At 35.4% G+C, this 12,856-nt stretch overlaps 1 protein-coding gene across 3 annotated transcripts in view; it reads right to left on the bottom strand.

The window, feature by feature from the left end:
- LOC106871954 (protein still life, isoform SIF type 1) overlaps positions 1–12,856 on the bottom strand; it is a 1,491,364-nt gene that overhangs the window by 1,369,269 nt on the left and 109,239 nt on the right. For all 3 annotated transcript variants that reach the window (XM_052966200.1, XM_052966198.1, XM_052966202.1), the window contains exon 2: positions 288–481. The gene's annotated coding sequence lies outside the window, so the exon portion shown is untranslated. The remainder of the gene's footprint in view (positions 1–287; positions 482–12,856) is intronic.

Raw genomic sequence — 12,856 nt, 5'->3', positions numbered from 1 at the left:
ACACTTATATAATATAGTCCATATATATGTATATTATATAAATATATATGTAAGTATATGTTATGAGGAAAATGAAAACTGCTAATTAGAACCATACAAAGCGATTATCGTGAAACCTAAGGGGCATTTGCAGATAAAGCCCCACTCTCTCTCTCTCTCTCTCATACACACACATGCACACACATGCACGCACATACACACGCGCGCACACATCTGCACACATATTTATATATAAAGTTACACAGATTTTCGTGTGGTAATTCTGCTAGTAATTGAAAGTAGCCTACCTGGACGCAGAAATTTTATTTATTCTTTTGGTAGTTTTTCTTTGGAAGTAGCGAACATGTGGAGTAAATAGTAGATATTGATGCCACTGTTAAGGGAATAACAGTTGAATGGATTTGTGAAAGCCAAGGGACGATCTCTGTACTCTTACTTAGGATAGTACATACACGTTGATACAGCTGGTCGACGGGATATTCTGTAATAGAAAAAATAGTGAGATATAAATATCATTGATGGTCTACAGTGATCGTAATACGGTCTTAGTATTTATCCATAGCCAACATTTTTATCAGAGAACTTTCTCTTTCCTGCCTCTTCTATTTGTATTATATTAATATATGAACTTGCTGACCCTGTTGAAAGCTATTGTCTTATCATTCTTTCGTTATGCTCAATATCTCTCCCATTGTTTACCATGTAACGAAAACACCTTCAGCAATTTTGTTCGTCAAATATAACATTCACTGTGTCTTTTTCGCTCTCTCTCTTCCACCATGTTTTCTCTCAAACTGATAGCAGGAAGTACTTGAAACTGAATATGTGTCTACTTCAATTCACACGTTTATGAAAAACTTTGTACCTTTATTTCTTAATGATTGGAGATGTGTATCTGTTTCGTGTCTCAGCAAATATAGTTAATATTCAATGATATAAGTTTCGTCAAATTAATTCTATAATGTTTCGTACTTCAAATTTCTCATAGCTTCAAGCAATATATGACGTATATTTGGTAGTTGTTACGTGACGATATCTTTCAAGTTTCAGACCCAACTTTCCAAATCCACTCGGGCTACAGAAGCATTTTATTTCCTGATTTTATTGTAGTGAGCGTTACAGATGTACTCTGTCACTCTTATCGAATCCCAAATATTTATATTCTCCTTCCGTTAAACCAAACCTCACTTGGTAAAATCTTACCTCAGTAGTGAGAACATAGTGTATAATCTTTCAGGAATGCTAAAACCAGTCTATTTTCGGAGTTAAATTGTGTATTGGAGTTATACGGTATTAAATATAAAAGTGGCTCAATACTCAACAATATATATCTATGATGAATTAATTAGCGTCCAATCTCTTGAGTTAAATAATCATGTAGCCCTTTAGTGCATTTGAAATGGTAATTGATATAGTAAAGTATAGAATGTTCGAGATAAATGTCCCTCACGTAATCTGATGAAGGTTGGCATTTCTGCTCAACCTGCATAGTTAAGTTCGAACATAACGTACCTAGAAGCATCACGGCAAAGGACAGCTTAATGTTGGGTATAACATACTATTAATGATTATTTAGTGAAATTGCAGCAACCAGTTTAGATCCTTGTGGATTTGTGCTATGACAGTTGCATAGATGACACGGTCTTCGTTTTGCTTCTATAATATCAATGTAGAATACAATATAAAATAAGGTAAAAAGTACTTGAGACTTCATTATAATTCATATCTGTTTATGTATAAGCATTTTAAAAAATCAACATACTATGGTACTATAAATCACTTTAGTTTACCAATGTATGTTGGATAAACCATTTTTTTGTTAAGTTTTAAAACATTAGCCCATACAGTCACAGACTATACATGTACGTAGACGCTATGTATGTATGTATGTAATTTTGTATGTATGTATGTATGTATGTATGTATGTATGTATGTATGTATGCATGTATGTATGTATGTATGTATGTATGTAAGTATGTATGTATGTATGCATGAATGTATGTGTGTACATGTGTGTGTATGTGTGTGTGTGTGTGTGTGTTTGAAAGCATTAAATTATGAAAACTTCTTTATTATTCTGATCTATGGAGATTTTCATTGACAGTTTAACGACGTTTCTATACTTGAATGTCTTTGGAAGGTACAATTATCTTTTAAATTTAAAGTTTTAATACCATATTCATTCCTTGAAGGTGGAACTAGACAGAAACCACACGTGAACTCAGCAACTTTGGATTAAATTGTCAGCAAAAATAAATCTAGTTTAGAAAAAGCCAATTGTTTGTCTTAGTTTATTTTCTAAAACGCATATTTTCTCTATTTATGTTTTTTAGTTTACAGTTTTATTTAATTTTTTCCTTTATCTTCATTTATCATTCTTCCATTTTCTTTTCTTCATCTCCTTTTAGTTTTTTATCATCTTTTGTTTCTTTCTCTCTTTCTTTTACTTTTTTCTTTTCATTCCCAATTTTTCTAGTTTGTTTATTTCTTTATTTCATTCGTTCAGTCTCCACTATTCGTCTTAATAGTTTTCTTTCTTTACTTCTATAACAGACATTTCCCTTCTTTATCATAGCTTCTTTCATCTTTTCCTAATTTCAAAACAAATCTCGCGAGACACATGACCTTTGATATAAAACTACGTTGTCAGTCAATAACATGTTCAATCATTCTGAAGACGTTTCGACACATTTCTTAAAATATACATGATTTCGGTACAGAGGTTATTTTCTTTAACTATGACATCTTTGTAGAAATACAAAAGCAATGCTGTTCAGTACTTAAGCTAGAAGGGAGTAAATGATCAAGTCGATATGCTACAGGAAAATTGAACAATAAGTTACTCGTTCGAATTCTGTCGACGGTGCAACGATTAGGGCGAAGTTAGTCTCAGTTGAGTTTGAACTCACAATCTAAAGTAAATAAATTAAATACTATAAGTCAAAATGTGGAGGCGCAATAGCCCAGTGGTTAGGGTAGCGGACTCGCGGTCATAGGATCGCGGTTTCGATTCCCAGACCGATTCCCAGACGCAAGTGCGGTTGAGATGTGTGTGTGTGATGTAAAGTCTTATAGCACACACACACATTAATAAATGTATTGAAACAAATAGAGACAAACCACCCACCCACACACGTGTTAGAAACCGCCACCTAGATTAGATACGAATACCCACGATTACGATTATTTTCCCTTCCCGGTACTAGAGAATGGTACAGGTATTGCTACACCAGATGAGATTTTCTTGCGTCCTCTAGGCAGATTCACTACTCTTTTAAAAAGACAACTGGAGCAAGTTTCATCAACTGTCTCTTATTCGAATTTCTTGCAAAAATCGCAGCACATTCTATTCTATTTTCTTTCTTCAGTCTGCTTGGTAGCCTTCAGTTTTTCTTCCCACTTCATTTACCTCGATAATTTGTCCTCGCTGTTCATTTCTCTCACGTCATCTCAAAACAAATGAAGTGGTATTAATGGTTGTGACTAGCGAAGGGGATCACTCCGCTTTCTCATAGTCGACTTTTGTCACTGAAGGTGAAATAATTTCATTTGTCATACTTGAAGCAGTGACCGCTGACTCGTTTGAAATGGCCTCTTCGGAGTCTGCCGTTTTTGTTGCTGAGTCTACTACTGCGTACAACTCCCTTCTTGTCTATGTTTTCTCATTATTCTGGGAAGAAACCCTCCAATTGATTCTCACATCTAAACGTGTAGCAACCGGGCGTTTTGTTTTGAACCATAATCTAATTGCTTTCCTTTTTGCACTACCCCACCTGTTAAGTACAGCTCCACTTTTGCGGTTTCAGAGGTTATCAAACCCTGCATGCTGATGAAAATACAACCTCATTACATGCTGTATACCACCGTCTCATTGACCACTTGTCAGTACTGAGCAAAAGAAATGATCTGCCAAATGTCAACGTCTTCAGTGATGCCATTGGACGTGACTTTTATGTTGCCTTTTTCTCCATATACATCGGTACCAGTCGGTGGGTTTCTGTGTGATGCACCATCACCGATTGTTACATTGGTAGCTCCTCGGTTTTCGAGGCGAGACATACTTCCATACACTCTATCCCAGTTAATGGAGTCCATATCGGTTCATAGTACTTTTCTTCTTGTTCCTTTAAATGCGTATGCAAACTGACCGCTTTTAGAAAAACCGAGGTAAGTCATTTTATTCCTAACTCGTATTTCAGTGAATTCATCACAGACGAAAACAGTGTTTCATATAACATATGGTTTCCAAGTTTGCTTTTCTCCGGGAGCTGACACATGTCCCCAGGTCACAATGCTGTCAAAGTTGTTGTTATTGCATTCTTTGCTAAAACTTCGGCTATAACATTATATATACGAAAATGTGAGAAAATTCGCACCAAGAAAAGTTTCTGTCAGTAGAATTGTTATTTTCTATGTTCTTAATATTATTATTTACGTACGTAACAGTGTTTGCATGTTTAATTCTCGATACCTATTTGTTTGTCCTTATTATTAAATCTACCTTTTTTATTTTCCATTTCTTTTTCCCGAAGCTCTTCGGAAACATCCGTTACCACTACGTTTGTGGCTAAAACCTCTTAACCCAGAAGAAGCAATGTCAACTTACAAGTAAACAAATGCTTCCTGTAATGTAAATTAAATGTAAATTAAAAGAATAATCAATGACTACTTCTTTTTGTCTCATTGTAAAGGGGTGAGCTTTAAACATTTCGAAGTTCGTTGTTAGCATAACAAAACACGAGAAAACTCTTTTACCAGAGTTTTCTCGTGTTTTGTAATGCCTTGTAAATTTAAATAAATCATAAGTTGGTGAGGGTGGGGAGAATAATTACCTCGATACCAGACACACGGCCAGGAAGTTTAAGTGGAGGGTGTAGACTAATACTATCGACTTCAGTATTTTAATGCTACCTTAATTTATTGATCTCGGCGGAATGAAAGATGAAGGTTGCCACAGTTGGATTTAAGCTCGGTAACAAATACTGCAAGGCATTTCGTCTGATGTTCTAATGATTCTGCCAATAACAACAACAACAACAACAACGACAACAGCAGCAACAATAGCAACAACAAAACAACTACAACAACAGCAATGATGAAGATGATGACGACGATGATAATGAGACTTTCTAATGAAGGCGCAAAGTCAGCAACTTTAAAGGGAGTGGGTGAAATTGATGCCACGAACCCGTTACTTATCTAAGACTTTATTTTATCAGCTTCGAAAGGATGAAAAGCAAAACTGATCTTGGGGGAATTTGAAATCAGAACGAAAATAATAATAACAATAATAATAATAATAATAATAATAATAATAATAATAATAATAATAATAAGAATAAGAATAAAGAATCCACGTTACTCCTCCCGAAGGTAAAGGAACAATAAGATTGCAACTGTTATCAAATGAACAATATTTCGACACTTCATATGTCTTCCACAAGTTCAAAATAATCATCTCAATCTAGATAGAAATATTGTTCATTCGATAACAGTAGCACTATTCTCATTCCTTTATCTTCGGGATGAGTAACGGCAGTCCTTAAATATTACCAAAATGAAGTAGATTGAGATGATTATTTTGAACTTTATTGTTCCTAATAATAATAATAATAATAATAATAATAATAATAATAATAATAATAATAATTATTATTATTATTATTATTATTATAATGATAATAATAATAATGATAATATCGCGGACAATGAAGAAAAAAACATGCATAATAACCGAGATAGCATGTTTCGATGACAACAGGCTCGGAGAAAAATGAATAACTATAGGGAATTAAAGTGGGAAATTTGCAGGATGTGGGTAATGAAGAGAATAAACGTCATACCAATAGTGATTGATGCATTTGGAAGTATCAGTACTCAGCTACCAGCATAGCTCAAAAAAAGATTGGTACAAATGTAAAAAATAGAACACCTACGAGAAACCATCATTGCTTAGAACTGCAAGAGTTCTCCGCAAGGTTCTTGAAGCATGATCAGTAAACAAGTGTCAACTTAGTCTGCTGGGTGTGGACAGCAGACACTTTCCATCATACTCAGAAAAAGGAGTTAAGGTTTTCATCAAAATAGTAATAATCCTTTCTACTAAAGGCACAAGTCCAATAAGTTCGGGGAATGAAAGGCAAAATCGACCTCGGCGGAATTTGAATTCAGAACGTAAAGATGGACAAAATGCCTATTTCGTTACTGCCCACAAGGGGCTACACACAGAGGGGACAAACAAGGACAGACAAACGGATTAAGTTGATTTTATCGACCCCAGTGCGTAACTGGTACTTAATTTATCGACCCCGAAAGGATGAAAGGCAAAGTCGACCTCGGCGGAATTTGAACTCAGAACGCAGTGGCAGACGAAATACCGCTAAGTATTTTGCTCGGCGCGCTGATGAATGTGCCAGCTCACTGTCCTCAATAATAATAATAATAATAATAATAATAATAATAATAATAATAATAATAATAATAATAATAATAATAATAATAAAAGGTCACAGCGAATGAGAAAGCAACCATACTCTGGGATATTCTAATACATACAGATACAGAAATTTGTCAGTGATTACTAAGAGCAAAAATGATTTCTAATCGATGTATCAATGTCAACAGATGACAATGTTTCTCTAAAAGTAACGGAGAAATTTTCAAAATACAAAACTCTGGAAATAGAAGTAACCCGAATGCAGAGTCTGAAAATAGAAACAATTTCTATCATAGTAGGCTCATTAGGTATGATAAGAAATATTCAGACAAATGCATAACAAAAACACCAAGACTTACAAGAATATATGACATACAAAAAATAGCACTACTAGTCTAGTAGAGTATTTACAGAGCAACACAGAAAAACTACTAACGGTAGTTAAGAAAGAGCAGGTGATGACGAGCATAATAAGAGAAAGGGAACAAGAATGAAATATAAAGAGAGAACGTCAGACAGATCGAAGAGAAACCTCTGCAAGGGCAATTTTGGAGAGCCACAGTATACGTATTTGGAACAAGATCCTGGGCTTGGTTAAAAAAGGGGCAATTGAAAAAAAGGACGAAAGAGCCTAATTATAGCAGCCCAAGATCAAGCGATAAAAACAAACGACTTGAGAAAAAATATATATGGAGAGAGTATCAGAAAAAAATATATGGAGAGAGTGTCAGAAAAAATGTAGAGCCTGTGGAAATTGGACAGAGACAGTGGCATATATTGTAACAGAATGCTCCGAGTTCGTATAGGAAAAATATAAGAAATGGAGGCGCGACTATGTTGTAAAAGTTTTACAATGGAAACAGTACCTTCTATCTACATAATCCCGACCCAGAAAGGCTGAAAGCTAAAATTGACTTCGGTGGAATCGTAGAGCATTTTGTCCAATGCTTTATTTGTTCTGTCTGCTCGGTGACTCAATAATTGCAACAACAAAAACAGCAACAACAACAACAACAACAACAACAACAACAACAACAACAACAACAACGATAATTTCTTATATAGTTACACGCTACACAATCGGAGAGGAATGGTACGAACAAATGACTTGACCCCACTACGTTTTATTGGCCCTAGAGTTATGAAATGAAACGTCGTTCTTAATGGAGTTAGAACTCAAAACATAAGGTGACGTAACTAAATACTCATGCATTTATAACTCCCTTCACTAACCATTATTCTTTTTGTTTTCATTTCGTATGTCCCATACAACATTAATAAAACACAAAATATAAAAAAGAGCAGTATTGAATAATAAATGTCAAAACAGTTCGATTTTATGCTACTTTTTATATCTATAATAAGTGATTGATTTGTTCTATTTTCTCGCTCCCTACATTCAACACACTACAACACCAACAACCACAACCATAACAACAAGAACAAAAGTAAAAGTAACTAAAATGGTAGCTTTTCAATGGAAACTTTGTGTAGAGCACACGTGATGCTGGAAATACCATAATTCTCTTTTCTATACACAAAGATGAAGATTGTTTCCAATCAAAATTGTAAGAGAAGTTTAATATAGATTTCCAAGTTTTTTATAGACAAAATAAAGACAAAATATAGAGCAAAACAAATTAGAAACAAAAGAAGGCTTCTCGAAAAATTGATGAAATAGTAGAAGTGGTTACACAGCCTTGTTCACCTATACAAGGCACTAGAAAGCCAATGGTACTTATTTATGCTTTATTATATCCATAGATAATTCGCAATGGTTTTTTTTGTCTAGTCATTGATTACGATTACTTTTCAAAGCCAGCAACAAATATTAACAGAAACAAGCAATAGCATAATACAAAGCCACTTCAACTTCACTACTTCAATATCACTATCACCTATTATTATTGTTATTCAAGGCGGCGAACTGGCAGAATCGTTAGCACGCCGGGCGAAATGCTTAGCGATATTTCTTCTGCCACTGCGTTCTGAGTTCAAATTCCGCCGAGGTCGACTTTGCCTTTCATCCTTTCGGGGTCGATAAATTAAGTACCATTTACGTACTGAGGTCGATATAATCGACTTAATCCGTTTGTCTGTCCTTGTTTGTCCCCTCTGTGTGTAGCTCCTTGTGGGCAGTAAATAAATAGGTATTTCACCCGTCAATACGTTCTGAATTCAAATTCCGCTGAGGTCGACTTTGCCTTTCGTTTTTTCGAGATCGATAACTTAAGTACCAGTTGCGTACTAGCGTCGATCTAATCGACTTAGCCCCCTCCCACCCAAATTTCAGGCCTTGTGGCTATAGTAGAGAGGATTATTATTATTATTTGCTGTTGACCAGTTCAGATGTGTTTTGATTTCGCTCTTCGAGGTTCTGGATTCTAAGTCTATCTTTCGTTAAAAACACAGGAGTATTGTAATTCTTATTCAAGCATTGCAATATGTATAAATGGGATGTTTGCAAACATATTTAAGCAATGCAGGTAGGTGGGGTGTGGGTGGGGGTGTTAATACGTATATTTAAGGCGATGTCTGTAAATAAAAACAAAGAGAAAAAATATATTACCTTACATATGATGCTTAATGATTCAATAAACTTTTCGAAAAGAATTCTATTTCTAAATACAAGAAAGTAAACACTCAATGAGTTTGGAGAAATATGTTGTTATTCTAATGTATTGCGGTGAAAGGTGGGGGCGCAATGGCCCAGTGGTTAGGGCAGTGGACTCGCGGTCATAGGATTGCGGTTTCGATTCCAAGACCGGGCGTTGTGAGTGTTTATTGAGCGAAAACACCTAAAGCTCCATGAGGCTCCGACAGGGGATGATGGCGAACCCAGCTGTACTCTCTCACCACAACTTTCTCTCACTCTTACTTCCTGTTACTGTTGTACCTGTAGTTCAAAGGGTCAGCCTTGTCACACTGTGTCACGCTGATTATCCCCGAGAACTGCGTTAAGGGTACACGTGTCTGTGGAGTGCTCCGCCACTTGTACGTTAATTTCACGAGCAGGCTGTTCCGTTGATCGGATCAACTGGAACCCTCGACGTCGTAAGCGACGGAGTGCCAACAACAATGCGGTGAAAGGCATTTCATGAATTAGTTTGTACACCCGACAGTATTAGTATTGGTCTTTGTTTGAGGTAGGTTCTATTACCAGTAACATGCAACGTGATGATGTGGGAACAGTACCAGCGGTAGCTGGTGTGACATGACAAGCTAGAGCCTGTGTGTACAGGGCTGGTGAGAAACAGCATTTAGCAGGTAAGGATTCGAGAAATGTTTTCAGATACTGTTGGTTAAACGATGCTGTATGTGTGGGAAGAAAAAGTTAGCAATTTGAGTAGGAGAAAGGCACGTAAAGCGAGGTAGCAAAAGGAAAAACAATTCACGCCATTCAGTTCGGTTCTGTTGTTCATTTCTGGTTTATGTTGTTTAATGAGAATAGCCTACTTAATTCTCAAGGTACCAATATTTAAATCAGTAGTTAGAATAGATAATCTTATTTCACAATTACAGAAGTTGCCGATTTTTTCCATAACCAACGAATAACGCTTTTGGATGCGTTTGTTAACCCAAATTTCGAGTTTTCAGATGGCGATGCCCACATAGCAACCTCTGCACTTATTGCAACTTACCTGGCACATTACATATTCACGTAAATACATATTTTTTTAAATATATATTTTGTGACAAGAACAGCATGTATGTGTCAACACAATGTTTATCTATTTGAAGCTGGTATACATGTACAAGAGCGAAAACAATATTCCTATGTTTCAATGCCAAAAACAGAGAAGCCTTCATTGTGCTCTCCAAACGCAACTCTTGCCAATATATGGAGTAAAATTCCTAACATCACGCAAGAGTAAACATATTGAACCATAAGAGTTACCTAAAATATGAGACCGCGAAGAAAGGCAAGTTGTGTTAGGACGTCAAAGATTAATCCCATAGTAGATGGAGCAAAAAAAAAAATCATGACTTAAATCATCTTAAAACTATCGGCGACAGCCATCGCCTTGGACTGGCATCTGTTTTCGTCGCACAATATGCGAGGGTATTTAGTGATGACGTGACTTTTGTCACTGTATGGTTCTATCTCTACGAACACATAATTTCTGACACCCCTGCAAATCCAGCTAAAAGGAAAAATCCTAGTGCTGCGCCTTGCAACAAGCGTTGAGGGAACTAGTTCACGACGAGTCTTTAACATCTAAATGCAACACACGGGAGAGGAGTAAAGTTCATAAAGGATTTTTTTCCCAGAATTGCTGCTTAAGTTTAAATGAATTGAAAGGAAGCTATCACTGAAAAATCAAGCAGAGGTAAACAAGCCCGTACATATCTGACGTTGTATACTACTAATTGCCATCTTATTTAATCAGAATAGAGCGTTTTCTCCTCCTCTCGTTGTGGAAAAGAATCGTTCCACCTGCCAGGTAATCTTTTCACCCCTGTGTGAATTTCATATGCCATGGTTAAAGATGAACACATATCCACTGAAGCTACACCATCGGCACAGGTTCCTGCACTGTGAGATAATGTTCTCACTCTTAGTCAGGTTATGTTTTACCATAGGTCGTTTCATTGACAAAGCGGTACCCTTTTGTCACTCGAAGACTGAATTTGAGCACCTGGCATCAGGAATATTAACAGGTGTTCAAAGCCCTTTGCTAGTCAGGAAAAACCGCTAATCGGACTTCTACGTAAGCTTTCTCTTGAGGAAACACGAAAGTCCTTAAGAATCAACTTGTTAGTCTATGGAGGATTTTCAGCAAGGAGGATATGAATAATTTCTAAAGAAGTAATGGTTTTCTTCTTGACATTGCGTTGTTATCTGTCATTACCAATTTTTATTCCCTCAAACACTTTGCTTCATATTCTGTCCTTGTACTTTCCTCACACTTTAGTATCCTAGTGACCAATACATTGTTATTATTATTATTATTATTATTATTATTATTATTATTATTATTATTATTGTATAGTGCTACGACGACGACAGCAGCAACAACAGCAACAACAACAACAACAACAACAACTACTACTACTACTACTACTACTACTACTACTACTACTACTGATAATAATAATAATAATAATAATAATAATAATAATAATAATAGCAATGATATAAAACTAAATTTAAAATGGCAACAAACAGTAAACGAAATCACACGATAAAAATATAGACACTTCAACATCAGTATTATAATAAAAATAGAAATAACAATATAAATCATAAGAACAACAACAATAATACTGATAACGAAGAAATTATCACCACCACCACCATCACCATCATCATCATCATCATCATCATCATCATCATTATTTAATTATATAGGGAAATACACAACTAATTAACGAAAGTAAAAGATCAATAACTAAGAAATAAGTCAAACAATAACTGCTTAAAAAAAGAACAACAAAACTAGATCTTTATCAGCCCGAGTTTAGTCGGGAAAATGAAATTCAAGTTCAATAATAGTCACAACAATATCAATAGAAAAATCGAAGAATAATGAAAAAGTTTACACCATAACATTTATGAAAGTATCAAAAGAAAAAGAACTAAATGTAATATTTAAGGACAAGTTGAGGTGCAATGTGATGGCTAAAAATAATTTCTATCATTCGTACAGCGCAACGTCTTGTGTGAAGGAGTACAGTCGTTCAAATAAACTCCAGTACTTAGATGGCATTAATGTCGTCGATTCCAAATGTGTGAGAATTTAACTCCACCTCCCTGAAATACGTAGCTACTTGGTACACTATCGTTTCTATAGATGGGTGCTACAGAGATTTAGTGAATTATTAATCCTTTTTAAGCATTGATAGGGTTTCAACGCATTATTTCTTAATACATTTAACTTTTCTCACAATACTCCAAGCAAAATGCTACACTCTTCTCTCCCTCCCTCAGCTACTCTGTGTTTGTACGTTTACACCCCACCCCACATATATATATTACTTAACACAGTTTTAGAAGTGTTAAGGTGACTTTTCTAAACAAATTATGTATTTAAAACAATGTTATGAAAATGAGGATGTTACTAACCGTTTTTGCAAAGAAGTTTTTTCTAGTGCCATGGAAGCGTCATTACGTAAATGACTCTCAAATACGTGCACTAGTACAATATAATTTCGTTATTATTAGTTGTGTAATGTGTTGGTTAAACAATCGAACGGTTGTTTGTTAAAACCCTTTCGCGACCGACCTCATCAATGACATGCTTCCCCATTAAACAAACAATTGATTAGTTAGTCGATTAGATATTTACTCAATCGACTAACAAGGAAGAATATTGAACCAGTGTGTGTGTGTGTCTTATTGTTTGCGCAATGCGCCTCCTAAGACACAAAATTTGTTTCTGCACGCGAATTCACATCAATTCACTTATATATATATAT

The sequence above is a fragment of the Octopus bimaculoides genome, chromosome 3 (genome assembly GCF_001194135.2).
Source record: "Octopus bimaculoides isolate UCB-OBI-ISO-001 chromosome 3, ASM119413v2, whole genome shotgun sequence".
NCBI classification, from domain to species: domain Eukaryota; kingdom Metazoa; phylum Mollusca; class Cephalopoda; order Octopoda; family Octopodidae; genus Octopus; species Octopus bimaculoides.
The sequence above is the reverse complement of the archived record's forward strand: the minus strand, read 5'-3'. Positions and strand labels throughout refer to the sequence as shown.